Source organism: Rhopalosiphum maidis, chromosome 4 (genome assembly GCF_003676215.2).
Source record: "Rhopalosiphum maidis isolate BTI-1 chromosome 4, ASM367621v3, whole genome shotgun sequence".
Taxonomy (NCBI): Eukaryota; Metazoa; Arthropoda; class Insecta; order Hemiptera; family Aphididae; genus Rhopalosiphum; species Rhopalosiphum maidis.
The window spans coordinates 14,327,574-14,344,780 of record NC_040880.1 but is presented as its reverse complement, the minus strand read 5'-3'; the positions used below and the strand labels follow the sequence as shown (position 1 = coordinate 14,344,780).

Below are 17,207 nucleotides of genomic sequence, written 5' to 3'. Positions count from 1 at the left end.
TAGGGCACAGTGTGTGAGGTTGTCATTTTAATAAATTAAATAATAATTCGTACGTGTCGAAAAGTGTTTGGTGCGTATATATTTGTCCATTCTATAGCGCGTGTTTACTGTAGATATATAATGATATATTTATAGTATGTATAACAAATATTACAATATATACCTACTATTGATATAATATATATTTTATGGAGAAACGCTCGATTTCCTGATCTATGGGTGTAGGTACATTATGTTGTGGATTCAATTTCATTAGATATATAGTTATAGGTACGAGTATAGATACTAGCAGCTAGGTACAGATTTTTTTTATTTTGTGTTTCATGTGTAGGTAGGTAATGTAAATTTAATGTATAGAAAGTCCAATAACAGAAAAATAGATAAATCACGAAATAATATAAGCTTACACGAACTAGCTAGGTACTTATATACGTTGCAGTACACAGCGTGTTTTTTATATCAGTATATTTCATATTGTGGTAGGAGAGGGATTTATTCCAATAAACCAATACTATTATAATATATAGCATATATAATATAATATAAATATACGACGACATTGGTCACGATAGGTTTGGTGCTGTACAGCTGTATTCTGGTTGGGGGGAGTCAATACAACGAGAGATTTTCAGTCCCTATATCGTATGTGCTATAACTTGTTTTCAAAATGGCTACTATGTATATATGCCTTATTATATCCTTACTTTGTTTATCGAGTTGTTTATTGTATAGTAACAAACATTATCATCGTCACGCGACTCGATTTAATTTAAACTACTATAGATTTTCATATAGGTATAGATTTAATTTTATATATTTGGTTGCTATGTATATTTACATTTAAATGTATAGATTATCTCGATATAATCGCTTCGTGTTGTGTTTATCATAAAACATAGATACGAATTGTCCAAAATAAAACTAAAATTAAACTAGAATAATGTATTAAACCATTAAAAAATTTTTATAATTAAGATATATATAGTATACATATTATATAGATAATACGCAGACTTAAATTATATATATATATATATCAGGTATTTACTATAATTAGAACATAGAACATATTTTTGTGATACATGAAGTGAATAATAAATAGATCCCTGAATCCTGAATAATTATATGGAAATAGTTGAATAACCATAACAAAGGTGACGTTAAAATAACGTATGCTGGACTATTTCCAATAATCTTTTTTAACCTTCTAAAAAAGGAAACCACATCAATGATAAATAATCTATAAATTAAAAAGATATTATAAGAACAATTAAACTAATAAAATCCATTAACATTCTTAAAAGTTATACAGTAGCTTTTTACAAATCCTAAAAGTTCCATTGCTTTAAGAATGAATAGCAATATATCGTGATAATATATATAAGCATCAAAATTATACGAGAAAATTGTACACTTATTGTTTGCATTTATAAGGATTATTCATTAACGATAAGTACACCCACTAAAAAGGTCATACACCTAAATATGAATATTTTCAACTTCGTAGTTATTTATAAGAAATGCGTGGAACTATCTCAAAGGTATTGTACTGTTGAAAAACCACAACATATATATTATATTATATATCATATGTGTATATTGAAGATTAAAATGAATATAATTTTGGTATATACCATTTCATATATAAGTTATCTAATTCTATATTATACTTATCTTGATGACAAAAGTGATAACGTTATTTTTATTCAAAAAAAAGTTTTTAAAATAACCAGCTTACTTTCACATTCGAACTATACCTACAGTTATATTTATATTATATACTCTAATAGTCGACTATCTTACTAGTTAAATATATCGATAGTATGAATAATATCTATTTTTATCAATATTAAACTAGAATAATGCATTAAACCGTTAAAAAATTGTTATAATTAAGATATTATATATTATAGTATATACATATTATAGGTAATACGCAGACTATATATTATATATGTCAGGTACTTACTATAATTATACATAGAAGATATTTTTGTTTTTTAAGTTTATACGGATTTTTTATAAATATTATATATACATAATAAATGTATATTATATAAATTATAAATAACTAATACTGCTGCAGTGTCTGCGATGATTTACCCATTGCAATATCACTTAAAATAATGGAAGATATCAAAATTACGTTTGTTTTTCGAAGATTCACAGGACATGTTCTACAAGCAGTTCATATTTTAATTTAATTTAATGTTTTTTATTTTGGTAAAAAGTTCAAAAAATAATTTTTTATTCAATATTTAAAAAAAAAAAAACATCAATCTATAACAGACATTTTGTAGTTTATTTTTTTGAAAACGTTGACGTTTCAACATTTAATTTTCATTACCGATGTAATTTTTAATATTTCTTTTAGTTTTGAAAATATCTTTGTATAATTATTAATACATGTTTACATGTTACAGCATGGTACCTACATGTTTGATAATGCTAGCTGACACTTCTATCATGGTATTCAATAATTTACAGTTTTTCTTGAAGTTTGAAAAATATAAGTCACGAGATTAATGAAAATAAAATGTTAAATTTTAAATTTTAAATAAATAATTAAATAATTAAAAAAAAATTATTTTTTAAGCTTCTTTATCAAAAAATTAAATTGAGTTAAAATAAAAAATAATTTTACTATTTTAGTCCTTGTCCCCGTGATTCTCGCGAAAAAAACAAGATTTACGATTTCTCCATTATTATTAATTTATTGTAGGAGATATCGCAATGGGTAAATCCTCGTGGGACCCCCTGTATGAACTGCAAGTGTACACGTTTTCCATAGATACAATATTATGTATTTTTTAGTTCTCTAAATTTCCGTGGTACCTAATGACCATCGCATTATGTTATTAAAATACAAGAAACAGACGCACACGTATAGCACCGCAAGAACAGCTGCACCGCGCGAGCTCGCGCAACCCACGTCGGCGGCGCACTGTCGTCCTTCGGGGGGCTTCCTCTTGGCCGCCGACGCCGCCACCGCGGGCAGCACCGGGAGCACGCGGCCCGCGATACACAGTTGCAGAATTCGCGGGCGCTACGGCGTCGGCCAACCCGTCACCGTGCCCCACTGCCGGGCGATCCGGGCGCCGCCCCGTTTCGCCCCGCTCGTCGTGTAACGGCCCCGCCCCGCCGTCTTCTCCGCCGCCGCCCCGCCGCGCGCCCGGCAATAGCACTCCCACACCACCTCCTACCCGACGGCCGACACCGCGCCGCCGCCTCATCCGGTCGCGCCGTAACTGGGCCACCGTGCGAGCGAGAGAGATGAGTCGCGTGTCACCCGAGCGCGGAAAGCAAAAGTGTACTGCGGCGGTACCTCGGCCGTTTGTTGCGGTTTTATGTGCCGCGTGCGTGCGTGCGCGCGCGCGCTCTCGCCCGCCTATTATATACGTATAATACCTCTCCACAGGTACGTTATTATTGTTATTATTGTAATACTGTAACTGACCGCGCGCGCGCGCGCCGCTAACGTTATTTTTTCGCGCTACTCGGCGGCCCCCGAGTGGGATCGCTCCGGCCGCGCGCCGGTGGACGGACAGACGAACGGCCGGACGTACGAACGAACGGGCGACCGACCCGGTGGGGGGAACTCGTCGGTAACGGTGGCGGTGGCGGCGGCGACCGACGAAGACGCGCCGGGCAAAACTGGGTTGTCCTCCGGCCCGGCAGTGGGACAGACGCATCCGATACGCGAACAACACTCTCTCGTCGCGGCAGCACACACACCGCACAACGCACACGACGCGCGACGACGATCACAATAATATTAATATTATATTGTAATGATAATAATAGTCGTATAGGCTGCGGTAATCGCAAATAATATTATCCGTTCGTCGGCAGATCGTTGGACCGTCGGGCCGCGCAGTGATCGCGTAAACCTCATGCGGATACATAATGCCGTTGTTTCGTCCGACGACCGTGTGTGAATTTTAAACGAATTTTAACAATCATTTTTGATTTTAATTTTTTTTTTTTTTTTATTATTTTATCGTCGTACAGTAATCGCGATTTTAATAATATAAAGTTTCTGTGCGATTCGGTTTGTTTGTTTGTTCGCGTTTTTCTATCTTATCGTTAGTCTTACTATACGCGTCTCGTTTTACCGTTTTTGTCGATCGATCGGCAAAAAAAATAAATAACGTTCGGTGTTTTTGTGCCGTCCACTGCGACATGGCCATGCGGAAGCTAATATTAAATAATTTACTTTTACGTGACGGCCGTTTAAACTTTTGAAGTGTCCAAGTGTGTTCCGCGTGAGGATAACAACGACTACGACGCCGCCGCATCCGCTGCCCCGCCGACACTCGACCGATCATCAGGTAAGAATATTATTTTTCTATTAGTCGTTAGGCACTTAAATATTAAAGGATAGGTAATTTAATATTAGAAAAAGCACTATTGGATATACACAACTGCAGATATCATGACGTATTGACGTATAAGTAGATTAAATTATATTCTTAAAAATATTATTTTATTCAAAAATTAAAAATTAATTAAACAAATGAAAAACAGTTATCTTAAAATATAAAACAAATAATACAGTGGCAAAGAAATCATTTTATTTTTTTTAGGTGAGTATACTCGCATATGTATACATATAGTGCCACATCTGTTTAAAAGTTTAAACCGCAACAGAAAAAAAATATTTATGGTAGTTAATAAATAAATTAATAAATTATTCCAATTTAGGTATTTAAAACTAAATATTAATTAATACATCTTTTATCTATAAATATTTGGTCATAATAATTTTATTATTTTTATTCTATATTTTATACAAATATAATTTTAAAAATAACTGGAATAATAAGGTTTTTTTATAATATTTTGATTTCTGAGTATGCGTGCATTTATAATTAATTACATTTTAAATTTATACCCTATTTTATAATTTTATATTATTTATAAGAAATATAATTATTTTTGTTATGCATTATAATCTTGTTGTTATAGATCACCTTTTTTTTGTCTAGTCTCTAGTATAAACTTTCTAAGTCCGAATTAAATAAATTAATAATAATTTTAATTTATTTATAGCTACACTTTATTTTTTATTTGGTAACACATATATAATATATAAATCGTAATTTAGCCAATATTAAAATTTATTTTTTTTAAACTAAATTTTTCAATGATTTATCTATTTAATTAATTATATTAAAAGCTTTATTTAGATAAATAAAATAAGTTTATTCGAATCAAACCATATAATCAGTATATTATGTAGCTACCTAATTATCATTATTAATTACTTTTACTAAAAGTGTGAGCTAATAAAATATTTGTCTTTAGGATAATGTAATACCATGTCTATATCATGATTAAGATGCCCGATAGCTAATTAGGGAATTGGGCTTACTTAACGCTAAGGATACGCGTGTATATTAATAAAAGTATTGGGATGAGCAATTTTAGTGCATTATATAAATAAAAGCAATATTACTATATTTAATAATATAACAACCATTGAGTAGTTTATTTGATTATGATAATCGATTAGAGTACTTAAAGAATATACCTAAGTAGTGAATATATAACCACTTTAAATACATATATACTTGTATAGGTAATAATATTAAATGAGACTATTTTTAAGGAAAACGTTCATAATCGGTAGGCACTTTATTATTATATACATTGTTGAGGTTTTCCTCTCGTTCCCCATCACTTTTTGTTTCGTTGACCGAGTTTTCTCATCCGAATTCACTTTTCCCAATCGTTATTGTTCCCCGGTGTCTCCATTCTTATTCACGCGGTTCTTTTGTGTCACGAATGATTGATTACTTTTTTTTCGTTACCATCCCATACAAAAAAAAATAATGATAATAGTAATAAAAATAAGAATAAAAACCGCAAGCGTATTGAAGAAGCCGAAAAAATAGCAAACTCTGTTTCGTAATAAGTACGTGTATAGGTATATAATCCAACACGCGACCATATTATATATATTATGTGTCGCTGCGCACAGAGAACAATACCGATTCACCGCGACATTTTCGGTATATAAATTCTTCACAAAAATATTGTTCTCCGCGTCTCGTTTATAATAAATAATAACATATATATACCTATATACAGTGCATTGTGTATAATAATATGCGATATCTCCCGTGGTTGTGCAACAGGACTCGATTTTTTCCGCACGGCCGCTCCCAAACGGCACGTTTCTCGTCCGACTTTCCGAGATCGGTTAGTGCGCGGCATTGTTTATGTTTCATGCAAAATGCCGACGAGTCCGTCTCGCGCGCGTACGCACGGGCAACGCGGAAAGAGACGAAACGTACGTCTATAGGCAAAGGTCAGTTGTTAGGTCGGCCTCATGGGTTGAGTGAGAAATAAAAATGATACATTATTAAAAAACATTAGCGCACTCGGGGGGTCATTGGCGGCTGTACATCTCACGTATGTGCGTATATACCATACGTGACCGGATCGGGTTTCACGATTTGCTGAACTTATGATACAATATTCCCTGAACGTTAAAAAATTAATGGTGGAAAAAAAATAAAGACGTAATGAACACGATGATCCGTCGCGTGCCCGTGTAGACCTATTAAAATATACACAATAATAATATATCGCTTTACTAGATTATATTATTTATATACTCGTTGAATGAAGCCATTATATACAAGTATAAACAAATAAACAATAATAAATTATGAAATAAATACGGTGTAACGTGTCTATAATATAATTATGTATAATACCGTGATTACAAACGAGGCATTGTTCTTAGTCGCAGTCGCGGGTTGCCCCTATAATATTATCATCGTCGAGACCGATCGGGGTTAATGATCACCCGTTATTAATACGTCGCGTAACCGTAGGCAACAATAATTAGTAGGTGGATAAGTGAATTAGAATAATATTATATTATTATGACGTCTCTCTCGGGGAAACATTTTCGCCCGCCGCAGCAGCAGCAGTTATCGTGGTTGCCCAATCGATTTCTCGTTGTGTATACCTACCTACTCGGCTCTGGCCACCGTTTCGAAATTCGTCAATATAATAGTACCTACCGGCTGCCTACAATAACAATAATTCGCGTAATAATCATTTCGTGTCGATTCGGAACGAATATATACTATATAAATTAATAGTAATAATAATAATAATAATAATAATATAATATTATTATTATTATTATGCGCTAACAATCGGAACGTTTTTCGACATTTTCCTCTGCCTCCGAGCGGAGAGAAAAACATTACGTAGGTATATATATATATATATATATATACATAATTTACCTAAAACTATTTTATATTATAGAAAATTACTAGCCACGCGATGGTTATCGCGAGTTCCGATTGTACACGTATATATATATATATATATATATATATATATATACGTATATATTTAATACCTCCGGGGCGACGCACGAAACAATGGCTAATCCGATACCTACAGCGTCCACCCCACTCGCGACGTCAGAAGCTCTTCTTTTACGTCGTGTACTTCTGTAATAATTGCGATATTATCTATTCTCCCGCAACGTGTGGCGAGTGAATAATTTCCACGTCGTTATCTCGCAAATTCTATTAATACAGGCACGTACTTAGGTATTATTATTACTTTTTGAATATTGTTCGTGGATTGCGCTGCGCATGTGAATTTAAGTCGTCAAAAATTAAAACGATATTGTGAAATATTGCAATAAACGTGTATTATAACTATATTATTAATGTTACAAAGTTGTATATATACCATATTTTGTGTGTTTTCTCACTAATATAATACTGTGTATTATCAGGTTGCCTGTGCCTATAATATACCTATTATATCAATCTAATTTACAGCGGATGAGAACAAATTTTAATATAAACAATGAATTACGCATAAAGACTATACAATTAAGGTTAAATCATAAACATTATAATATAATATCATTATGAGATGGTACGAAAGATTATATAGTGTATTATTTTTTTGGAAAATCGTCACTTACATCTGTACCGTTAAAATATTACTATACAACGTTCCGCATTAGGTATATCATGATTCGTGATGTTATATAAATAATAGCTGGTAACGAAAAATTATATTTATTGTAGTAATGATTTTTAATAATGATAAAAAAAAGACAATCGAGTCTTATAATATGCGTCATTGAGTGTTTCGAACGTTAATCTTTGGGTCGTACAAACTTCAAAGTAATCATAAATTCCGAGCATCTATATATAAGTATGTCCAAAGTGAAATATAAACGCGATGAATCCGTGTCCACAAAAGAGCTGTCAGTTCGGCGACTATAGAATATGATGCTTAAGACAATAATGAGTATAACAGTCTAATTCTTTTGTCAGGATCTATTCATCTTTCAGAACACGTTATATTTGGCTAGAATAATAATATATATATATGTCATGTCATTATGTCATACTAGGAAAATTAGTTTATTCATACAATGCATACGAACAGATGTATAGTATACGCGCAGTATACGTGCCGCAGAATATTTCCAATACCTATACCTGTATGTGTAATATGCGTCAGGCGTACTGGAAACGAAAAAAAAAATAAGACATTCGAGACGGTGACCGAAAGAGAGGAATAATAATAATAATAATAATAACACTAATAACAGTATAATAATATTAATAATATTCGATTTTAATATCTACGAGATAATATTCTATTTTCAAAAGCATATTACCAATTCACGGGATGATAATTTTTAGGTCACAGAATTCGTAGATACCAATATATATATAAGTACACTACGTGTTATTTTTTCCTATATTATAATAATATATACACACACGCGACCGATCGATTGCACGGATCGGCATTTTAAACACTAAACCAATATATTTGGAGCACATACAGATGATAATTTGGTCAGTTGGCGGCCGTTGCATTATTGTCATGACTGGACAAGGTGATGTCAGAAAAGTATATCGTTTCAATGAAAAAATTGAAAAATTAAAGAGCGGTAGTACTAGCGCATACTTTATTATACAAAAGAGAAGTATAAACCATTCCGAAACAGCAGCTATAAAGCAGTAACCACATGTGCAAATATGCAATAACCACGTGGTTTTCGAGGTATTGCAGGCGCGTACTTCATAGTTTTTTTTTACATTACCGTAAATCGTAATTATACGCTGTCCTGCGAATTTGAAAAAATACGTACACACACAATTATTAGGTATGTTACCTATGATGTCACAACCGATTTGCATGGCATTCAAATAATAGTTATATATAGATACAGCTAAAATATATATAGTAACATATCACAATATAATATATATTGTATGTAACATGTAATATACGTGTATTATAATGTATAATATGAGTATATATAACGTCGCGGTAAGAGGTAGGACGCGTGGAGGAAATAAAATGCGTAAAAAAAAATTGAAATCGACGAAATCGAAAGTGTTACAGATTGGTTCCGTTACGTCACCATGTCTATTATATATTATTATATACATATTGTTTGCCCATCGCGGTTGTTTAGGTACGACACAAAACGAATGAAAAACGAGGGTTTTCCGGGTTACGACTTGTTCTTTTGTTACATAGATAGTATCCGCAAATTTCGTAATAACTATTATTGAAGAAAAAATAAAAAAATAAATATATATATATATATATATATATTAAGTACCTAAGAACCTATTGCCAATATAATTTAACAAATAACAATATTGTATGTAATCAGCAATTGTCGTTGACATATTCACTGCAGCTATATAAAATATACAGTGATTCATCTAACTCCAGGCTACACAGTACCTATTATAATTATTTAATTCTAAAAGTATATATTTAGTTTGAACTTTGAAATATGTTGATATGTATAATTTTACTTATAGGTACATTATATTTTACAAGAAAACAAATCAAATGTTATACTATTTTTATCTAACGTTTTTAATTTATTATTTTGATGGCAATCTAAATTCATGATTTTATGCAATTGGAATAAACATATTTTTCCAAAAACTATTAATTTATTGTTATCGGGTTTATAATATTTGTTTTTTTTTCTTTTTATTTTTGTATTAAAATAATAACATTTAAATTTAAAATAAGTGGTTTAGTAGGTAGGTACACCTTCGGCTTTTTTTTTTATATAAAATAATCTAAGCTTTAATGCTTATAAATAAAAAAAGCTTAGATTATCCGTTGTTAACAATTATGTTAGCTTTATGAGAAAAGTATATATTACTTTTGCAAAAATTATAATCATCTGCAATAGTGATAAATATATAATTTTATAAAAAATGTATAAATACGTATGAATATTAAAATATTTGTTAGGTATATTTCTATGCGGGCTAAATCAAAAAAAAAAAAAAAATATCTATTATAAAATGTAATTCTTATTAGTCAATACAATATTTTTATACATAAATAGAATTTAGCGTGATAATAGATATTAATGAATAATGACACTACTTATACGTTTATTATGAGTTGATATTAGTATTTAGTAGGCAGATTGGGTTGGGATTATAGACTTTTTGTACTAGCTGATTATTAACTATTATGACATTATACTTCAAATCATACTAACAATTTTTTTTTTTTTTTTAATACAAAAAAATGACTTGTTCAATTTTAGTTTAGCTTACAGTTAAATGGATCACCCGTATACATAGATACTGTATAAATTGTGTAAAGTCATATAAACATAAATACATAATGATATTCTTTACGAAATCGTATCATATAATATTAATGATATGCTACAGCGCGGTGTATATGTATAGTGTATTATAATATGCATACATATATATACATTATATATGTAAACTTATACGGTATATATATATAATAAATATCCGATGTCGTTCGGCGTACGATAACCCAATATATAGGTATATAGGCACATCGATTAGTCACAGCGGTATATAGAGGTATATGATACAGATCATAATATATATATATACTTACCTATAACGTAAACATATATAGTGATTTTATTTTGTAAAAACCTCGTAAACCGACGAGACGGTTGCAAATTATTTCGCTTTCGCCTTAATTGGACGAAAGGAATGTTTCGCAAACTGTATCAAATCGAATCACGCGGACGTTTTGCACTTGTGTTGTTATTAGTATTATCATTATCATTATCAGACGTGTCGAAAGTTTCGCTTACCTACACGATGCTCATTCGCGATGATGATAATAATAATAAGAACAACAATTATTATTATTATTATAGGTTTAGTCGGATAATGTTATATATTATAATGTATTAAAGTATATATTGCCGTTTTGTACGTAATAATGACTAATGAGTGTGTTCGGCACTGTAGCAATACTACCTGTATAGGTATACCTAATACGTATATGCCGCGCAATATCAATAATGATGTGGTGTGAGTATCGCACATATGTCCGACGAGTACTATATAATATAATGTATGATGTATTATGTATTATACGTCTGCGAGCCGTCACTGTTGTCTTTACGAGCATTATTGCATATTATTATTAATATAACACATAATATATCGATGGTACGCGATTATACATATATATAGACTTATATAGCAATAATCGTGTACGTACTTGACTATAACGCACGTGGACACGTGCAACACCGTATACCCGTTTTCTTTGCATTATGTGCCTATACATATTGCATTTTATTATTTATTGTATTCGTAAATATTTTATCCGCACACTATATAGCACTACGGCAGATATAGTTAAACTGCAGTATTACACCGTTACACGTAGGTATATTGTGTTATTGTGATGATTCCGCGGGCGGTCGTAATTTCACAGCCAATTAGAGTAAAAATAAATAAATAATAAAATAACAGCGAAAATATTATTGTCATTGATATTCAAATGAGATTCCCGAAAACTGGTCCCGCAGCAATTATATACGTTGCGTATGATAATATACTCGAGTTGAACGTTATATTTTACTTGTACAGTTTTCTTTACGATATAAACTAATAAAAATAAATAAGATATTATAAATTATAATTATCATATTAACAATGTCAAGATGGGATTATAATTATTATTTGGCAGCAGTGATGGTTGTCGCGCGAATAATATTATAAAACATTTTAGTACAATGCACGGGACTACAGCACGCGTGGGTCCACGACCCAATGTAACACATTAAAATAATCATTATTTATGAGTTATGACAATAATAACGCCGTATGATGTACTCATATTATTATTGTAACACGCCCGCTTTTCTCATTAAATTTGAATCGTACAACCATAATATATAGTTATGTATAATATATATTATATGTTTTACGGTTAGGACAAATTCGTTGCAATATCATTATATTATTATTATTACCATCAATTTAGTTTTTATTTTGTACGATAAGTACGCGTGCATAGGTTATACTTATATTAATTTATATCATTTAAAATAAATTTTGTTTACCGGACACATCGGTTATAATATAATATATATATATATATATATATATATATATATATAGGTATATATATATTATATACTGCGTGGTAGATCCACGTCAGTTTTCGCCAGGGACTGGTTTTTACTGTATTTTGACAGGGGCGTAGGAATTCGAGATGGAGATCGAGCTACCGGTATTAAAATATTATAAACGTGAACATACATAAACGTGCGAGGCATCGAACCGAAAGATATTAGCATAAAACGGCCAGCCGATCGATCGGCATCGCGACTTTCAGTTTCACCTGCAGATTTGATCGATCGATGTCCGGTCCATTCATCTTTGATCCAATTTACTTATTCCGAATAGGTACAGAAAGAGAGATAGAGAGAGATTGATAATCGTATGTATATATATATATTTACGTTAAATCCGTGCTTTTGTTCATATTTTTTGCTGGTCGTTGGCCCCTTCATGGTGTTAGAGTTAGATCATAATAGGATCGACCCGGGCGCTATGCTAATGGACGACTAATAGGACGACGCACGTATGTACCTACTTATACGTTGTACGAACTCATACTTATACATTTATATATATATTATAATATTATGCGTTAACAACGAGTCTTATTATAATACGTCAAACATATCATAAATTATTATTGTAAAATTGAGTTAAAAAAAAATAAATTTCAACAACGTTTGATACATCCAATACACCTAATGATTAAAATAATATATACTATTAATAAGATTATTATCTGTACTATGTGAATCTCTTTATTATTACCTACTTATTATTATACGTGCGTAGTGATAATAGAATAATATTATAATATTATACCATAGTATGATTTTTTTCTTGCATTCTTACAAGCTTTTATCATAGTTAAAAATAAAATAAACTTTTTATGTTCATTAAATAATATATAATAAGTATTAAATATTTTCAATCATAGATAGACACGCGTAAATGTTTATTTATTAATAGCTATAAACTTGATATTTGTTGTCATCGATTTGATGAATATAATAACAGGAAACAATTTTGTATACTTTATTATAATTAAACTTTACTTGATTTTATTGAATAATATTTATAATGATTTTTAACATAAAATTTGATCACTGTATAAGACATTTATATTTTAATTATATATCTGTCTCCAAGAACTTGGGACGTGATACATATATATGACCATACATTTATTATGATTCTGATGATATTAAGTATTTATGAAACACTCGTAGAACTAATGATGTAGTACAGGAAATTATTGAGTCTTTCAAATTTTGATACACTTTAATGTGACTCGCTGTAAACAGGTATTTATATATACCTGACACCTGTTGTACCTCGTACATAATTTTTGTGTACATCGACTTTCTGAAGGTAAACAAATTATGTTTTTGTATACATTTTTTTCGCAAGTACCTACTATATAAGTATATCAGATGTATGGGCCACGGCTCACGGTATAGTAGAGCTGGTAAAAAAACATAAACTCTGTTCCAAATGTCTTTTACTGCACAGTCTTTCGTAAATATATTGTAAATATTTAGGTATACCTTTATTTTAAATGAATATACATATATATTATATTTTACACACGTATAAGACATATGGTTTTAACCTCAACGAATACCTATAAAATAATACATTTATATAAATTACTTTATTATTCAATTGAATTGAAGTTATAAAAGAAAACTTACAAATTTTTACTTTTATTGCATATTATATAAATAATATATATTATTAGAATGTATAAAAGTATACATAATACATAATATATAGAGTTATACCTATGCATTTTTTATAACCATTTATGTTTTATGTGTTTATAAAATATATAATTCCTCACTGAAGGAATAGTTGCACCTATGTACGCATAGTGTTTATAACATCACAAACTCTATTTTTTATTCTATGAAATTCCCAGGTACCCAATTGTTATTAATTTTAACAGTGCTTTTTAATCCTGCATAAGTAGCAGTTCAGAGTTGTAGGCGTTTAAGTCTCCAGCACCTCTTCTTTTCATAACTATACAGATTTAGGTTAAAACTGGAGTATGCTATAAACATGTTATACTATAACCCACAACGAATTTCAACATGTTTCGTCGCATTACGTAACAGTAATTATATATTTTATAAATAATATATAAGTACTCCACAGTAACGAAAAAAATGACACCGGTCGCCCCTCAAAATATTTCGTATCTTGGAATAGACTATTGATTTGATCACGGCCTTGGGAACGATGACGTATCTACGCATTACCTTAAACGAACGAAAGATGTTGTCTAAATAATATTTATGCACTATTGATTGAAAATTGATATCAAAAACTAAATGTATTTTAGATTATTATTATCATATATGTGCCATTAACCGTTTACAGATCATGTACGTATGACGAACAACACAATAATAACGTGTGCGATGATTGTGTAAATATTTTTCTTTTATCGCCTCGTATAATCACATAATAGGAATAAGAGGTATTAAATGATTAATTACGATTTCTCAATAATATATTTAATTAAAACAAAAAAAAAAAAAAAATAAACACACACTCGTGCGCAAAAACTTAAATTTACGATCGTTATCGAAGAAAAACGTGTGTTGTACTTCTATACGTATATAATATGTTCTGCCTGCAGTTGTGTTTTAAAGAAAGTCGTCCGTTTTCGCTTGCTGCAGTATAAACATATAGGTATATACATTATATTTAAAAACGTTTACTTTTAAGCGTTATACTTATTATACCTATATAATATATATATTATATAATGCTGCTGTGGTACACGACATCTATACACTACAGCACACGCATATATGTATTATATGTATAAAGTATACATACCTACCGTATTGTACCTATACCTTTGTATACTATTTAGATTTATATTATTATCAATAAATTATCGCGCCTATCACCTAACACGTATATTATTCTGCACGTATACGTCGGACGTTATATATTAGTTTCGTTTCAGTCCGCGCGATATTGCAGTTATTACAATATTTATATAATATACAATATTTATATTATATACAGCTAGCTGATGCACGCCACGCGCACATACTATTATAACAGGCAATGTACTTATATATTATATTATCACGCGTTGCAGGACTTTCCGGAGTGCGATCTTCGCGCCGTATAATCGATTTTCCTACCGTCACCGTATATAGGTGTAACGTATGGTTATTAACCACGTATGTAGTCGTGGTTCTACACTGCAAAGCTGGGAATACGCGCACCGCAGACTGTATATATTACGGTTATTAATTATTATTATGAACGTTTCACGGAGCCATGATAATACGCGATTTAGCGACAAAATATTGTATTATTATTAGGTATGATGTATGTACCTAAACATTAAACTTTAAAACGCGTTGTCGGCACTGGTCGATTAGGTTCGGTCCGTACGTTATTACGCCGATAAATCTAACCGCCGGAAAAAAAAGTAAATGAAACCCGATGATGGGGCCCCGTCAACATCAATTAGCTATAAGTCTACTTATGTACGTGTTATATACTGGCCTGCTACATCACGCGCGTTAGGCACCTATACACATATATTATTATGTGTATGATATTTCTGCTGGAATTTTTTATTTTATTTATTTATTATTATTTTTTACTACCGCGTGGCCACTGATAGCGTATAGTATAATATATGATGCGTATAATATATAATGAGCATATGCAGCACCAGCACCAGCAGCAACGGCAGCGAATTCGTATTATATATTATATTGGATCACGTACGCGGACACGAACGGTTAACATTCACGCGCGCGCGAGCACATACACACGCATATTCGGGATCACGGGCCCGCGCGAGTAATGGAAAAATACATTAGCATCCGCGGCGGATCACCCGTCTTAACCATACTATATGTGTATTATAATAATAATATAATATGTATACGAAACGTGTTATTACGCGGATTTCGGTATAGGTAGGTATACCTATATAATATTAATCTCGTGACCCATATAACGTGCGTGGTATTGGATTACGAGAAATACGATAGCGCGATGGATGATTTACGCAGCGGTAGCGGTGGTTTTTTTAATAAAAAAAAAAAAAAAAAAAAAATGTTTATTCTAATACCTACCGATCTTTCGTCGACCGCCACCCAGTGCGAATGTAATTAAGTCGCGGTAAGACTGCGACGGCAGAGCGGCATCTACGTATGTTTAATATATGTAATATATAACTCGTATCTATCGCATACATTATATTATATATAACTGAACACCGCGATTGTTAAAAACATGATATGTATAGGTAGATGAACACGTCTTTTAGCTGACGGGGGTCCAAATGAAATTCGTAAGACACTTTTGCTGTTACACTCTTAACGGTTATGTTATCGCTTTATCAAATTGGTGTTGTGACTTCATTCGTCATACTGTGTTGATTGCATAAATAGAATAACGCTAAAAAAATATTATTTTTCAAAAGTCTTTTTAATTATTGTTGAATACATATCATATATTTGAACGTATTTACTTTTTTTACTAGTTCCGAGATAATTTTAAAAGCTCAACACCCACAATTTATAGGTATAGATAGGCAGATATAGTTAAAAATTAATATTACGTAATAGCGATGTACAATATTTTCATATTATTTTTATCGTCGACGACGCCAGTCAAATAAAATAACGAAAAAGTCGTGTCGTACATTATCATTTTAGCTCGCTTGCGGTGTCTTTATAATGTTAAGAGCATGTAATATTTAACAAATAATTTAACATAAGCTTAATATACGTATCGAAAGTATAATTAATATTATCATCATAT

General features: G+C 31.2%; 1 protein-coding gene across 1 annotated transcript in view; it reads left to right on the top strand.

Moving 5' to 3' along the window:
- The first annotated feature begins 3,699 nt into the window (after positions 1-3,699).
- LOC113549514 (protein glass-like) overlaps positions 3,700-17,207 on the top strand; it is a 55,107-nt gene continuing 41,599 nt past the window's right edge. Inside the window, exon 1 of the mRNA XM_026950852.1 lies at positions 3,700-4,331. The gene's annotated coding sequence lies outside the window, so the exon portion shown is untranslated. The remainder of the gene's footprint in view (positions 4,332-17,207) is intronic.